The following is a 16,032-nucleotide window of genomic DNA, read 5'->3' as shown; positions in this document are numbered from 1 at the left end:
CAGATGAATGTGCTTAATAAATATTTATGGATTGGGAGAATGAAACACTGACATTCTATAAGCCTCTATTTAGCAATAAGGTTTTTATTTATCAATTTATTTTCCAAGTTCTGCAATGAAATGTTGATCTCAAGAATATATTTACCCCCATAATCTTTACATTTTGACCTGCTCAGAAACTGAGCTCCCTTTAATTTTGAGAGCTAGAATAGAACCTGTAGTGCCTAGTAGAGACTGAATTACTGATAAATTTGCATATATGCCCATAAGGGCCAGTTTACCCCATAAATGGACCTGAAATTTATATATTTGTAGCTCAAAAAACAAACAAGAAATATTTAGATAGGTCTTTTCTGTTAATGAACAAAAAATGCATTAAAACATATCAATTCAGCCTTTTAAATCTTACTCATAAATATTCTTATTTGTTTATAAGAGATTTTTCCAGACAATTCACATCTTATAAAATTTAACCCTTTCTAATGTAAAGCACAGTCACTTTTAGCATAGTCAGGGTTATAAAAGCATGACCATGACTTAATCTTACAACATTTTTCTTATCCCCAAAGAAAGGCCCATAACAATAAGAAGTTACTATTAATTCCTCTCTGGCAATCACTCATTTTATCTATGAATTTTCCTATTTTGGACATTATATATATATATATATATATATTTATATATGACAGGCTTCTTTCACTAAGCACAAATTTTCATGGTTCATTTATTTTCAATTGATGAATAATATTCCACTGCATAAATATATCACATTTTCTTTATATATCAGTTGATGATCATTGGGGTTGCTTCGACATTTTGACTATTATGGTAATGCTGCTTTGAATACTGATGTGTGAATTTTTATGTGGACATGTTTTAAATTCTTTGGGTAATTTCTGAGTCATATGGGTGACTCTATTTTTAACATTTCGAGAAATTACCAAATTGTTTTCTATAGCAATTGTGTCATATTACATTCCCACAGAAATATATGAATGTTCTGATTGCCCCAAATCTTTGACAACACTTGTTATTGTCTCTTTTAAGCTAGCTATTCTAGTGAATGTGCAGTGGTATCTCGTTGTGGTTTTGATTTGCATTCTCCTACTGAATAATAATGTTGCTAATAGATCATTTATCTGTCTCCTTTGGAGAAATTTCTAGTTAAATCTTTTATTCATTTTAAACAACTCTTTGTCTTTTAATTGTTGATTTGAAAATATTCTTTATATTTTATGAATACAAGTCTCTTATTAAATATAATATTTGCAAATATTTTCAGCCACTCTGTGGTTTGTCTTTGCAGTTTTTTAAAGATTTATTTATTTATGCATACAAGTGCTGGGGCACAGGCCAGAGATGTGAGGGGTGAGAGGACTCACCAGAGACAGAATGGGGAACAGAACAGGCAGACTGAGTGAAATACACTGCTGAGGGGAGCAGCGAGTGAGACAGGAAAGGTCTGCTGCACCATGTGGGTTGCTCCCTGGCCAGCCAGGGATCAAACTAGTGCTGCAGAGGCTGCAGATTGCTTCATAGTATGTTGCTGCAACCCTTGCACCACCAGGGAGGCCCTGTCTTTGCATTTTTGATAGCACCTGTGATACATGAAAGTATTAAACTTTTGAGAATAGTTACCTAAACAGAGGGAAAAGCTAATCCTTTGTCAACTTGCTATGAGGTTCTTGGTAACAGAGACAAGAGAGGGAAGAATATGAGGGGAAGAAGTGATTCTCCAATAACCATCAGAAGAATCTAGCATTGTGATAAAAAAAGGAAAAAGGAAGCAGTATGATGGGAAGGATACTTCCTTCAATGGTCACACTTAATAGTTGATATTTGCCCACCTAAGGATCTGATTGAATTGGTTTGAACTATAAAACATCCCACTAAAACATCCCCACTAGTTACTTTTGAAACTATTGCTTATTACATTCGACTTTATAAATATTATCTTTTTAATAGCTGTTTTGTGTGTTTATTTTTTAAACTTTTTTATTGTATCAGGATGGCATTGGTTTACAATAGTACATATGATTCAGAGTATGTATAGATTCACACTTCAGATAGATATTGTAACACCATTCCCAATACCAACCCTGCCACAACCCCCCCCCCCGCCCCCACACACACACACTTTGCTTGCCACATTCCACCGCCCCTCTGGTAACCTTAATTACCCACATCCTTTTCAAATGTTCAGTTGAAGTGCAAGTTGAGGAAATATGTTGCTCTAGAAACTTGAATGACATCAAAGACACTTCCTTAATTTACTTTATTAAAACTTGTACAACAGATAGACAAAGCAGAGAATAGCTCTCCTGTGTCAGAGTTGCATCAGCTGAAGCAGTTTGAAAATGAGGTATTATTTTCCACTTTTTAATCACATACATCACATACATCAGGGGAACTCCTGATTGCTGGTGGTAGTTGTTGATTTTGCCCTTGTGCCATTAATTTCCAGATGGCCCTAAGCTGACTCACTTGTGACATGACATGTGACTCATTCACAAGAACTACTGATTAATGAGGTTGATTAATGTTTAAAATTTTATTTCTGTTCCAAATATTGGATCAGCAAGGGTGGCCAAAGATTTCTGAATGTCAAATATTTGATCTTACAATACCCTGGAAATGAGTATAATTTGAGGTTCTTAGTAATTATATCAATTGTAACCATAAAACAGATTAAGGTTAATTATGCTAAAGGTGGAATGAAAATGCAGAAAGGAAGGTAATTTATTTAAATTTTGAGAATTTTTGTAAGCTAGACACCATAACTAAAACATTTGGGATTGAAAAATCCTTCAGAATTAAATCCACTGGAATATTTATCCTTTAAAACAAATCAGTCCATCAAAGAATGAGGTTCATGTCAAATAAGGAGTTTATCGAAAGGGTAGATTTTTAAACATGTTTAAGGAAATTTCTTTGAGAGGATACTAAACAAATTTTTAGACAAAGTATGCTGCCAAAGTGTGGCCTTTGATTTACAGGAACTTGACAGTCCCAGGGTATTACTTGGTAGAGAAAAAGAGCTAGCTATAAAACGGTAAATAAATGTAGAATAAGAAAGTAGTAGATCTTTGCAGCCAGAATGAAAACTAGATATGTGTAATTGTGGGGCTAATAGAGGGAGTATTATCAAATGGAACTGTGTAAAGGAGGCATATTAGTCATGTTTCTTGAGAGTAAGAAATAGAACCAATGAACCGATAGGATGGAGATGTGTGTGTATGTATATATATAATAAACTTGTGTGTATATATATAATAAATTAGTATATATATTATATATAATAAACTTTTTATATAATAAAAAGTTATTAAAAAAGAAAATTTTTAAAAATATTTATTTATACAAGCACTGGGTACAGCCAGAAGTGAGGGAGGGTGAGAAAATTCACCAGAGCCAGAGCGGGGAGAAGAGCAGGCAGAAGGACCAAATCACACTGCCGAGGGGAGCAGCGGGTGGCAGGAGAGGTCTGTGCACCATGCGGGACCCTCCTCCAGTAGCTGGGGAGCAGCCGGGGATCGAACCGGCGTTGCAGAGGTTGCGGGCAGCTTCGCAACCCAGCGCTCAACCGCTGCGCCACAGGGGAGGCCCAAAAAAGAAATAATGTTGATAAAGTTGAATGTAATAAGCAATAGTTTCATAGGTAAGTAGTGGAAATGTTTTATAGACCCAAACCAACTCAATCATATCCTTAGGTGGGCAAATATCAACTATTAAGCATATACATATGCATACACACAATATATAGTGTATATATATATATATATATATATATATACACTCTATATACATACAGCAGTATACGTATGTAGATATATACTGTTGATATATACTGTTGAATATGTATAATTGACCTTTCAACAACACGCTTTTGAACTGTGAAGTCTATTTTTATGTAGATCTTTCAATAAATGCAGCAGCTGAGTCTGTCAATGTGGAGTCCACAGATGTGGAGGGCTAACTGTATGAAATGTGAGCCTCTGTGGGGATCCTGAAACCAACCTCCCAACCCATATACAAGGGGCCACTATATTTAAGATGGGGGGACTGAAAAGTTATATTCAGGTTTCAAATTCCAGGGTGGGGTGTCGCCAGTCCCCTTATAACCAAGTTGTTTAAGGGATGCATATATATGGAGATAGATAGATGATAGATAGATAGATGGATAGATAGATAGATAGATAGATAGATAGATAGATAGATAGATAGATGATAGATAGATAGATGATAGGTAGATAGATAGATAGACAGATAGATAGATAGATAGATAGACGATAATTAAGAAAAAGAGATTAATTGTGAAGAAGTGGTTTGTATATAGGAGAAATGCCATCCACATGTAGTCATCTGCAAGCTGGAGTGGTGTAGCTCCAGTCCAAGTATCAAGACCTGATAACAGGAATGTTGATGGTAGAAGCCTCAGTCTGGGGACAGGACAAGATCTACTTCCCAATTCATCAGTCAGGCAAAGAGAGACCACTCTCTCTCCTTCTGTATTTTTATTCTATTTAGGTGCTCAAGAGATTGGACAAAGCCCACAGAGGGAGCTGGGGCAGGGATGGGGCAGTGGTGGTATCATTTATTGTATATAGTTCTCTTATTTTAATGCTAAGCTCTTCTGAAAAGACCCTCACAACCACACCCAAAAGCACTAACAAGATAGCTAATATTCCGTGACTCGGTCAAATTGACAAAGGAAATTAACCAGTACAGAATCTTCCTGCCAAAGCTACTGTTAGTCAGGAAGCACTTTTGTGCCACTAAGGAAAATAAATCCTTTCTTTCAGGCAGAAACTTGGTACATAGATCCCAGGCTGGTAATGTCCCTCCCTCTACCGACTCCCAGGGCACCTTCACCCAGCACATCCCACGTGTCTTATGTTTCTTTCTTTCTGTTCTGCTTAGGTTTCCAGAAAGATGGACAGCCACATCTCCAGCTCTATCCTTAATCCCTTCCCTTTGTGTTTATTGGCCTGTGACCCACATATCCCCCTTTCTTACTGCTTGAATGGAAGGTAGTCATTGATGCTGCTGTAGACACAGGAAGCAGCCTTTGATTGTTGTGGCTCTATGAATTGATAGCAGCCAAGATGCCCTCTGCTCTCTCTCTCTCAATGAGGTGGCAGCTCTTTTTGAACTCAGTATGATTTGAGGGCTTTGTTGTCCACCAGGCATCATATATCTAATCAGCAGTGGCATCCCTAATTTCTGACTGCTTCTGTCTGTGTCCAAGGAGAGAACACTTCCAGTTATGAATTCAGACTCGGGCAGTTGTACCAATATTGTCCCACAACCCACCTTGCCCTATACACCCTGATTCCCTGTCTGTATGTGTCTTCTTTCAAAAACCTCTTGCCTCTTTTCCCTCTCTAATTAACTCAGAAAGGTTACCCAAGGCCATTTCATATGCCAGATCCCATAGGTCCTGGAAGATCATTCTTTCTCCAAGTAAGACTGAGCAAAACAGCCCTAGGAACAAGGTTGGTCTCTTCATAGAATTTTCCATCAGCTGCTGGAAAAGTCATCCTTCATTCACATAGTCAGACTATGCCTAAGAGAGTTAGAAAATTGTCCTAATCAAGACCTGGACCAGACCCACTTGTTTCTTACCACATGCTCAGTTCTGGGTTCATGTTCAATTATTTTCAATTAATTGGTAAATGGATGAAAGTTCATACCTAGGCAGAGAGATGGAGAGAGAGAGAAACTGAATAGGGATGCATTAGGTGCTAAGGAGAAGTTTGCATACTATTTCTCCTCACCTAGGGAGCATCACTTCTTCTCTTTATAGCCCAGATCATGACTCTGAGGCTGTCCAATGGGGTGGGAAAAACTCAGTGTACCTTGCAGCGTGTAGAAAGGACAGAGGGCTAACATGAGCCTTCAAATGTATTTCTAACAGTCAACACATTTCCTACACTAAAAGACCCTGGAGAAGTAGCATTGAACCTCATTCTCCATCCCCACAGGGAGAAGTTTGGGGCAATCATACCTACTAAAGACTTCCTGGAATGGAGTCTATTTAGAAGACAAAAGGGGATTTAGACAGCATAAATATTAATAACAGAGCTCTTTAGGTGCCTCCCGGTGGCACAAGGGGTTAAGTGTCAGCACTATGAAGCTATCCACAGCTACTGCAGCACAAATTCGATCCCCAGCCAGGGAGATGACCTACATGGCACAGCAGACCTCTCCTGTCTGGCCTGCTGCTCCCCTCAGCAACGTATTTCAGTCAATCTACCTGTTCTGCTCCCCACTCTGTCTCTGGTGAATCCTCTCACCCCTCACACCTCTGGCCTGCGCCCTGGCTCTTATATGCATAAATAAATCTTAAAAACAAACAAACAAACAAACAAAAAAACAAAAACAGAGATTCCCCAGTAGGGCAGCAGGTTGAGCACAGCGCAGCTGTCCGCAGCCTCTGCAGGGCAGATTCGATTCCCAGCCGGCCAGGGAGATACCCAGATGGCGCAACAGACCTCTCCTGACTCGCCCGCTGCTCCCCTCAGCAGTGCTTTCAGTTCGTCTGCCTGTTCTGCTCCCTACTCTGTCTCTGGTGAATCCTCTCACCATCCGATGACTCTGGCCTGTACCCCAGTTCTTGTATAAAAATAAATAAATCTTAAAAAAAAAACAGTGCTCTTTGATCTCAAATGTTGAGTGGTACAGAAGTGTCTTGCATGGGGCTTCCTGATAGCCAATAGGGTACAGGTGTCTGCAATGATGAGAACTCCAGAGGGATGTAGTGCCTCTCAGTTTTTCAGTGTGGATAGTGAAGTGGTGTCATCCAGTGCTGAGTGTCTCTCCTGACACATGGGAAAAAATTCACACATACTTCTGGAAATGTGCAAATGCATATCCCTGCTTTCCTACTAAGATAAATTCAATCGCTGTCTTAGCCCTGAGGGATGTGTATATAAGTCCCTTTCTTCCAGAAAAAAATGGCAGGCCTTTCCAAGGGCAAGACAGGAGAGATCTGCTGTGCCATGTGGGTAGCTCCCTGATTGGCTGAGCGAGCCCTGAACTAACTCATGCTGCAGAGGCTGCGGATAGCTTCACAGTGCTGTGCTTAATCCTGTGCACCACCAGGGAGGCCCGAATGTAAATATTTTTAAAAATCACTTTTGATTGTAAATATGAGTCAAAAGGGTAAAAAAGAGTAAAAAAGCTTTATATAGCATGTTGAATAGCCTACAGTGTAGGTAAAATCAATATGATAATATATTTTAATTAGCATTTTATTCTATCATAACAAACTAGGAATTCCTATTTTAATAATTAAGCTATGCATTTCTATTTAAAATTTTATAAATATTTATTTGCTTTAAAGCACAGGTAATGCATATATATATCAAAATTTTGAAGTGTCCACAAAAATGCAAGGTGATACATGAGTCTCCCTCTTTCCCCATCTTTTACCCTCCAGTATCCCAGTTATCAATACAAATTTTTTTTCATTTCTAAACACATAAATAAATAGGTGACAGAATTATAGATTTCATGTCAAGCATTGAAGTCAACACACCCCAAAGCAAGTAAGAAAGCTAGGTGGTGATTATTTGAAAGTAGAATGCTTGAAGTTGAGTTGTGTTATTAATTACCACTTAATCACTAACTATAAGACATGTATTATAATACGCCCTTTATTTGGACTATTTTATTTACTTCTCCTAATGTTCCTAAAAATTATCCCTGTTTTGGTGCCAAGAAAACAAAACCTTGAAAAATGTATGTAACTTGTCCCTGCTCACACAGCTAGACAGATTTGAAACAGAAACTTAAAGCAAAATTAAAATTACTTCAAAATGTTGAATGATTAGAAAATAGTTCTCAAATAGAATTTTCCTTGAACTAAGTATTTTTCATAACTATTAATTTTTTTTAAACATATCTGCAAATTTGCAGACACTTCTTCTTACCAAGAGATGGAATGTCTATCTTTTTCCCTTGATCGTGGATAGACCTTTGTGACTCTATGAATATGATATAGTGAAAGTGACACTGCATGACATTCATGGTTGGGCTTGAAAATGCCACACAGCTTCTAGAAGTTTCTCTCAGATGAACCTCAGCTGCCCCCCTCTCTAAGCCACAGTATAAAACATGGACTAAGGAAAGTTTTTGAATGATTACAGCCTCAGCCTCCCTGTATCTACAGTTGCCTGAGAGGCACTGAGAATTATAACAACAAAGACGATAATCATAATAATAATAAATTGATAGTTATTATTTAACTCATAATTTGGGGTGATTTGTTATGTAGCAGTACAGAATTGGAATAATGGACAACTATGGCCCTAGATATTGTTTTATCTACACATGTCCCTGCTAGAAACAATAACAACAATTTAATATGATTTAAAATAACTAATATGTTTACATTTCCATTACTTGGCATTGAACCTTTTGCTTTTGGATTCTTTGCTCTACAGGCTAAGTTGAAGTTAATCCCTTAGCAATGATTGATTTAGTTCTTTGGGCTCTCAGTTAAATTGCTTGTTTGCTTTACTCTTATCTTTGATTGTCACCAAAAGCTGAAACTCGCATTGTCCAAGGTTATGGCTGTGGCATCAATAGTTGTTTATTTCTTATAAAAGAGCTCAAATTGGTATGGAATGTGGCCGCAAAGAACAGCAAGGACTACTGTGAAAAGCATGGTCACTGATATTCTTTATATTTGCCTGGTTTTAAAAAATAACTTGTTGAATATATATATAGGTAAAATAATGTGCAGAAATATTTTCAAGTTAGACACTGAATTCCGACTCTGACTTCTTGGAATTTTGATTTTCCTTTACTCTATGCCAATTTCATTCTCATCTAGTATCCATCTTTAATATTGTGAGTCCATAGTCTTTGAAAACAATTTTAACTTTCCTTATATCCTAGCACTTAAATTTTTGTGGATTTAAAAAATGATTATTGAAGTAATAATTTTGAGTTGGATTTTGAATGAGAGGTAGGGCTGCAATGACAGTAAGTATATTGTAGTTATTCTAGATCTGTATTTATCCCTATATTCTTGGGAAGCTTTAAGTGTTTCCAATCCACAAAATACACTCAGATTAAGTGCTAGATTTCCATGATGTTAACTAGCGTTGCAGGGTTGAGGCAATTATACAAAGAAGCAAAAACCAGCCAGAGATATTGGGTTGCTCATGAGCCCAAGCATTTGAAAGCAGCTTCTGAAAGGGTCTAAAACCAAACTCCAGAATCTTCTTTCTGTCCCTTGTCTCTGCTCCTCTCTGGAAACCTGCTTTCCCTCCTCTTGTTGTGGAGCAATTTTCTCTTTTCCCTAGTCACATAGTAGAAAATAAGACACCCCACAGTTCCAGAGCTTCTTTAATATCTCATCATGAATACTCTTTGAAGTTTCATGAGCCTGGTTCATTTCTGCAATGGTAACTCTGAAGTCCTTGCCAAAAGTCCTTTACTACTAGATTTTGAAAAAAACTTCAAAACCTTTGGAAACCAGCAGATATGGGGGAAGTTCTACACTTTAGAAAAGCTTATGCTTATGTGGTGACTATACATGCAGCTATTGGGAGTAGAGATAATGTAGAAAATTGAGACTCTCAAGTCATAGAGAACTTGGCTTTACCTCGATTTCGGCCCCATCCAGTGGACAGCTGGCAAGAGTAGGTGTAAGCACAAAATTCAGTCATAACTCGTATTTCCATACTTGGCAACGTAATTTTTACTTCCTCTCTCCCTGTTTATATTATAAGTAGAGGATGTTGGAAGTGCAGGAGAAACAAAGGATGGAAAAGCAGCTTGGAGACATGGGCTTTAAGCACATACTTCTGGATATAAAAGTTGCCCTATTGTCTGATCTGCAGATCTCAACAAATTCCTTAGCTCCATTGCATGAACATGGCTGTCAGAGCTTACCCTTGGGACTAAGGGTATGTTTGTATATAGAAAATGGTGATTCTGAGAGAACTAGACTTTGATAGACCAGCCAAGACGAATCAATTGTAGATGTCATTTTTTGTAATGTCTCTTTAATAAAAACCAGAGGGAATTTCTGGGTAAGCAGTTTTCTTTGCTGAAACACCTTGCTCAACTTCAGATATACTTATGTTCAACATGAAAGTCCATTAGTGTCAAAGAAGGCATGTTATTATATCTTACCTGCTAAATTTATTTGATTAATAAATCTTTTCTTTTGGGAGGACACAATGTTGGAAGTATTTTAGTGTTTTCTTTGTTTACAATCTCACCTTGAGTTTATAGAGAGAAGATTCAGCAAATGTAATTGCCTTCAAAACTCTTCAGCGTGGCTCAAACATTCAAAAAATGTTCAAACATTTTGACAGCAGGCTGCTCTTCTAACCTCAGTACCCCCCTTCTTACTAGTCACCAGAGTGAAGCATAGTTCTTAGAAGCTGGCAATCACTCAGAAGCTAATAGAAAATTCCTAACCCATGTTCTTTTCTAAAAGCTACTTGCTATCTAGTCAAGACACATGCAGTTTTGATTTGTTCTACTTAACCCCCAACCTGTTACCCAGATATCTTAGGGGACTTGGTTATTCTGTGCCTCATGCAGACTTGGAATGAGTCTACATTATGAACTGAGCATGTCCAAAGCCTAATCCCCTCTGTCCTGTGTGGGTGGGGCACCCAAAAGAAGGAAGAAGAGAGGTCTCACTTGCTGGAATCTTCTGTTGTTTCGCTCTCAGGTGCTTTAGCGGTGGAACAGCCCTCATAATATTCAGACTCTTTATGCTCTGGGGACAAGAAAATACTGTGATCTGTAAAGATGATTCATTTCTTAAACTCTGGGTACCTCCTACTCACACAGGAATGATTCCATCCAGCCTCCTCATTATGGGTATTATTTATATGTGCTCTGACAATATTGCTGATTCTTTTTTTTAATGAGTTTAAATAGATATTTGAAGATGAAGTATTTGCCTTAGCAATACATATGCCTATGAGCCTCCTACACACCTTATAATTCATGCACTTTTCCGTGTGTGGGCATGTGAAATTAAAGCCTTCTGCCTGTTCTTTTCTTGAAATCTTCCTTCACTTAAAATCTGTTTGACCTCTTTACTCAATAAATATTCATCAAATTACTATCATTATAGCATATACTTCTATCGATACCCATGTTTGCCTATTGAGATCTTTCTAGGACTAACTTCCAACTCCTTTTCTCTACCTACATTTAAACTCATGTGGATCTCCTTCCGTACTCTGCCCTGTTTCTGGTCACATTCACAGCTGGTGCCTCTCACCTCCACTCATGCTTTTGCCTCTGCTAGAAACTCACTTTCCTGACTCCTCCCTGAACAATCTTGCGCAAGTAAGATAGTTTACCAAAGGTATTTTGATTATTTTATCCCTACAAAACAAAAATGTGCATCGAAGAACCTGTCAAATCCATTCTTGTAGCTCTGTGCCTACTTTACAAATCTCTTTCAAAAGAGGTGAGGATTAATATAGTTTAGAGTTGGAGGGATGGCTTTGTGACTATGAACCCATCTTTGTTTTTGTTTGTTTGTTTGCTTTCAAGATTTATTTATTTATTTATGCATTCAGCACTGGTATACACACCAGAGGTGTGGGGGGTGAGAGGATTCACCAAAGTCAGAGTGGGGAACAGAACAGGCAGATTGACTGAAATACACTGCTGAGGGGAGCAGTGGGCGAGTCAGGGAAAGTCTGCTGCAACATATGGGTTGCTCCCTGGCTGGCCGGGAATCGAACTTGTGCTGCAGTAGCTGCAGATTGCTTCATAGGTTGCGTCTTAACCCCTTGAGCCACCAGGGAGGCCCTGAACCCATCTTTGGATGTATGAGTCTCGTGAAATTTTCAGTTCCGTGAGATCTGGGGCGCGAAATTAGGGGCGTGGGTTCCCCACGACGGTGGGGCACAAGGCAGACACAGCACCCCAAAGCCGTTGAGGTGTACCCTACCATCCCCGCTCTGCTCCCTGTCCCACGGGGTGGAAAATCAGCTCCCCAAGGGCTCTAGGAGAGATCTCTGGCGCCACCTAGCGACTTGAAGCCAACACAGGCTCCTGAAGGAGCTAGTGGCCAGCTGGGGAGTTAGCCCACACCGGGCCCCTTCTGAACAAGTAGTCTGAGCCCACAGGGAGAGCGAGCACCCACAGCCGGGGCAGACCAGGCGCGCAGAAGAGTGTGCCTGAGACCGGACGCGCAGGGAGTGTGTCCCACATCACCATTATAGAACAGGGACATTTCTTCAGTAAAGACTACCTGCAGAAGGCTTCCTCAGGAGCCAGAGGTGAGCGGAGGAAGTTCGCCCACGCCAGACCCCCTCTGGCCTGCAGTCCAAGCCCAGAGGGGGAGAAGGAACCCACCGCCAGGGCAGACCAGGCGCACAGGGGAGTGTGTCCCCATATCGGCATTTTAGAACAGGGACCTTTCTCCAGTAAAGACTGCTTGAAACTGACAGATGACTCCTGGAGGAACCAGAGGGGAGCAGAGAAGCCCACCCAAGATGCCGGCCAGTCCCAACAACACAGTGTCCCAACGCATACGGCAAATTAGAAAACAGACAGTAGGGAGGAGAAGAACCACACGCAACCTAGCAACTCGCCAGAGAAAAAGCACACCACAAAAAGAAAACCAGCCCCAGATTGCAACGACAGTAACTTGGAAGAACTTCTGAGCCTTCCAGAAAGAGAATTTAAAATTGCCGTGATTAAAAAACTGACAGAAGTCATAAAGGAAAACAATGATAAGGGAAAAATAATCAATGATCAGAAGAATGAAATTGAGTCCCTAAAGAGGGAAGTAAAAGAAATGCAGGAGATCAAAGAATTAATGGAAGAACTAAAGAATTCTGGGAAAAGCAATGAAAGCAGAATTGATGAAATGGAAGAACGAATAAGTACTCTTGAAGACACAGAAATTAAAAGAACCAAAACAGAAAAGGAAAGAGAAGTACGAAGGAAAAGAATGAAGAAAGACTTCGGGAACTATCTGACCCATGAGGAAAGGAAATATAAGAGTTATAGGAATACCAGAAGAGGGAGAGAGAAGTAGGAACAGAGAAAATATTCAAAGAGATAATTGAAGAGAACTTCCCAAATGAGAAGAAGGAGCTGAAAATTGATATAAAAGAAGCAAGAAGAATACCAAACTTCCACGACGAAAGGAAAATACAGCAAGACACATAATAGTAAAGCTCCCAAGAATCCAGGACAAGGAAAAAAAAAATGAAGCTGGCAAGAGGGAAGAAACAGATAACATTCAAAGGAAAGCCAATCAGGCTGACATCAGACTTCTCCGAAGAAACTATACAGGCAAGGAGAGAGTGGAGGGACATAGTCAACAGACTCCAAGAAAACAGATGCCAACCAAGAATACTCTATCCGCAAAGCTCTCCTTCCTCTTTGAAGAAAGAATATGGACCTTCCCAGACAAACAGAAACCTCTGGAATTTCATTGCAACTAAACCCCCACTCCAAAAAAATACTACAAGGAGTCCTAAAGCCAGACCTCAGAGGGACGAATAACAATGAAAGAAGGCCAAAAAAAAAAAAAGTTATTAAAAGAATAAATAAATAAAATCAAAGGAAAGACAAACACAATGGCAAATACAGATGTTAACATATCAATATTAACTCTAAATGTAAATGGACTAAACTCTTCAATAAAAAGACACAGAGTTGCAGCCTGGATTAAGAAACAAAACCCAACCTTTTGCTGTCTCCAGGAAACACATTTAGCTATAAAAGATAAAAATAGGCTCAAAGTTAAAGGATGGAAAACAATCCTACAAGCAAATGGACCAAAAAAGAAAGCAGGAACAGCTATAATTATATCAGATAAAACAGATTTCAAACTCAAAAAGATAAAAAGAGACCCCAATGGTCACTATATTATGATCAAGGGGACAATACTTCAAGAAGAAATAACACTCATTAACATATACTCACCAAACGAAGGAGCACCAAAATATATCAGACAACTGTTGTCCTCTCTGAAAACAGACATTAGAGAAAACACATACGTAGTGGGAGACTTCAACACACCACTATCAACAATGGATAGATCAACAAGAAAAAATAAGTAAAGAAACCAAAGCTCTAAATAAGGACCTAGAGCAATTGGGCTTAACAGACATCTATAGAACACTAAACCCCCAAAAAACGGAGTACACATTTTTCTCAAGTGCACACGGATCATTCTCCAGGATCGATCACATACTGGGGCACAAGACAAACATCAACAGATACACCAAGATTGAAATCATATCAACCATCTTTTCTGACCATGAAGGCATCAAACTAGAAATAAACCATAAAAAGAAGGCAAGGAACTTTCCTACCTCATGGAGATTAAAAACCACACTACTGGAAGACCACTGGAGTAATGAGGAGATCAAAGAAGAAATTAAAAAATTTTTTGAATTGAATGACAAGGAGGACACCAATATCCTAAATGTATGGATGCAGCAAAAGCAGTAATAAGAGGAAAATATATAGCAATAGAAGCTCACATCAAGAAACAAGAAAGAACTCAAAGAAACAACCTAATCTCGAAGCTCAAAGATCTAGAAAAAGAACAACATAAAAACCCCAAAACCAGTAGAAGAAAAGAAATAATAAAAACAAAAGCAGAAATAAATGAAATTGAAACTAAAAAACAATCCAAAAGATCAATGAAACCAAGAGCTGGTTCTTTGAAAAATAAAATAAAAACCCCTAGCCAGGCTCACAAAGGAAAAAAGGGAGAAAGCACAAATAAACAGGATCATCAATGAAAGAGGAGAAATCACAACAGACACAGCAGAAATCAAAAGAATAATCAGTAACTACTATGAACAGTTATATGGAAACAAGTTTAACAATCTAGAGGAGATGGAAAAATTCCTACAACTCTACAATCACCCAAAGCTAGATAAAGAAGAAATAGAACACCTAAACAGACCAATTACAAACAGCGAAATTGAAATGGTAATCAAAAACCTCCCCAAAAACAAAAGCCCAGGACCTGATGGATTTACAAATGAATTCTACCAAACATTCAGAGACGAATTAGTGCCTATCCTTCACAAACTCTTCCAAAAAATTGAGAAGGAAGGGACAATACCAAACACGTTCTACGAAGCCAACATTACACTAATACCAAAACCAAACAAGGACAACACAAAAAAGGAGAACTACAGGCCAATCTCCCTAATGAACACTGATGCAAAAATCCTCAATAAAATTTTAGCCATCAGAATCCAACAATGTATCCATAAGATAATTCACCACGACCAAGTAGGATTCATTTCAGGGACACAAGGTTGTTTAACATCCGAAAATCAATCAACGTTATCCAACACATCAACAAAAAGAAATATAAAAACCATATGATAATATCAATAGATGCTGAGAAAGCTTTCGACAAAGTGCAACACCCATTCATGATAAAAGCCTTGAAATTCTTGGGATACAAGGAACATACCTTAACATCATAAAGGCCATCTATGACAAGCCAACAGCCAGTATCATTCTCAATGGTGAAAAGCTGAAAGCAATTCCATTAAGATCTGGAACAAGACAAGGATGTCCACTCTCACCACTGCTTTTCAATATAATACTGGAAATCCTAGCCAGGGCAATAAGACAAGAGAAAGACATCCAAGGAATCCAAATAGGAAAAGAAGAAGTCAAACTATCACTATTTGCAGACGATATGATATTATACATAGAGAACCCCAAAAACTCCACAGAGGAGCTAATTCAACTCATCAATCAGTTCAGTAAAGTGGCAGGGTACAAAATCAACACGCAAAAGTCAGTAGCCTTCCTATACACAAACAATAAATCTGAAGAAGAAGAAATCAAAAAAACCATCCCTTTTGTTATTGAAACAAAAAAAATCAAATATTTGGGAATAAATCTAACAAAAGAGGTAAAGGACCTATACAAAGAAAACTATAAAACACTGTTAAAAGAAATAGAAGAAGACACAAAGAAATGGAGAGACATCCCCTGCTCATAGATTGGAAGAATAAACATTGTTAAAATGGCCATCCTTCCAAAAGC

This window comes from Talpa occidentalis, unplaced genomic scaffold (assembly GCF_014898055.3).
Source record: "Talpa occidentalis isolate TD23 unplaced genomic scaffold, MPIMG_talOcc4v2.1, whole genome shotgun sequence".
Lineage (NCBI taxonomy): Eukaryota > Metazoa > Chordata > Mammalia > Eulipotyphla > Talpidae > Talpa > Talpa occidentalis.
This window is presented reverse-complemented; position numbering follows the sequence as displayed.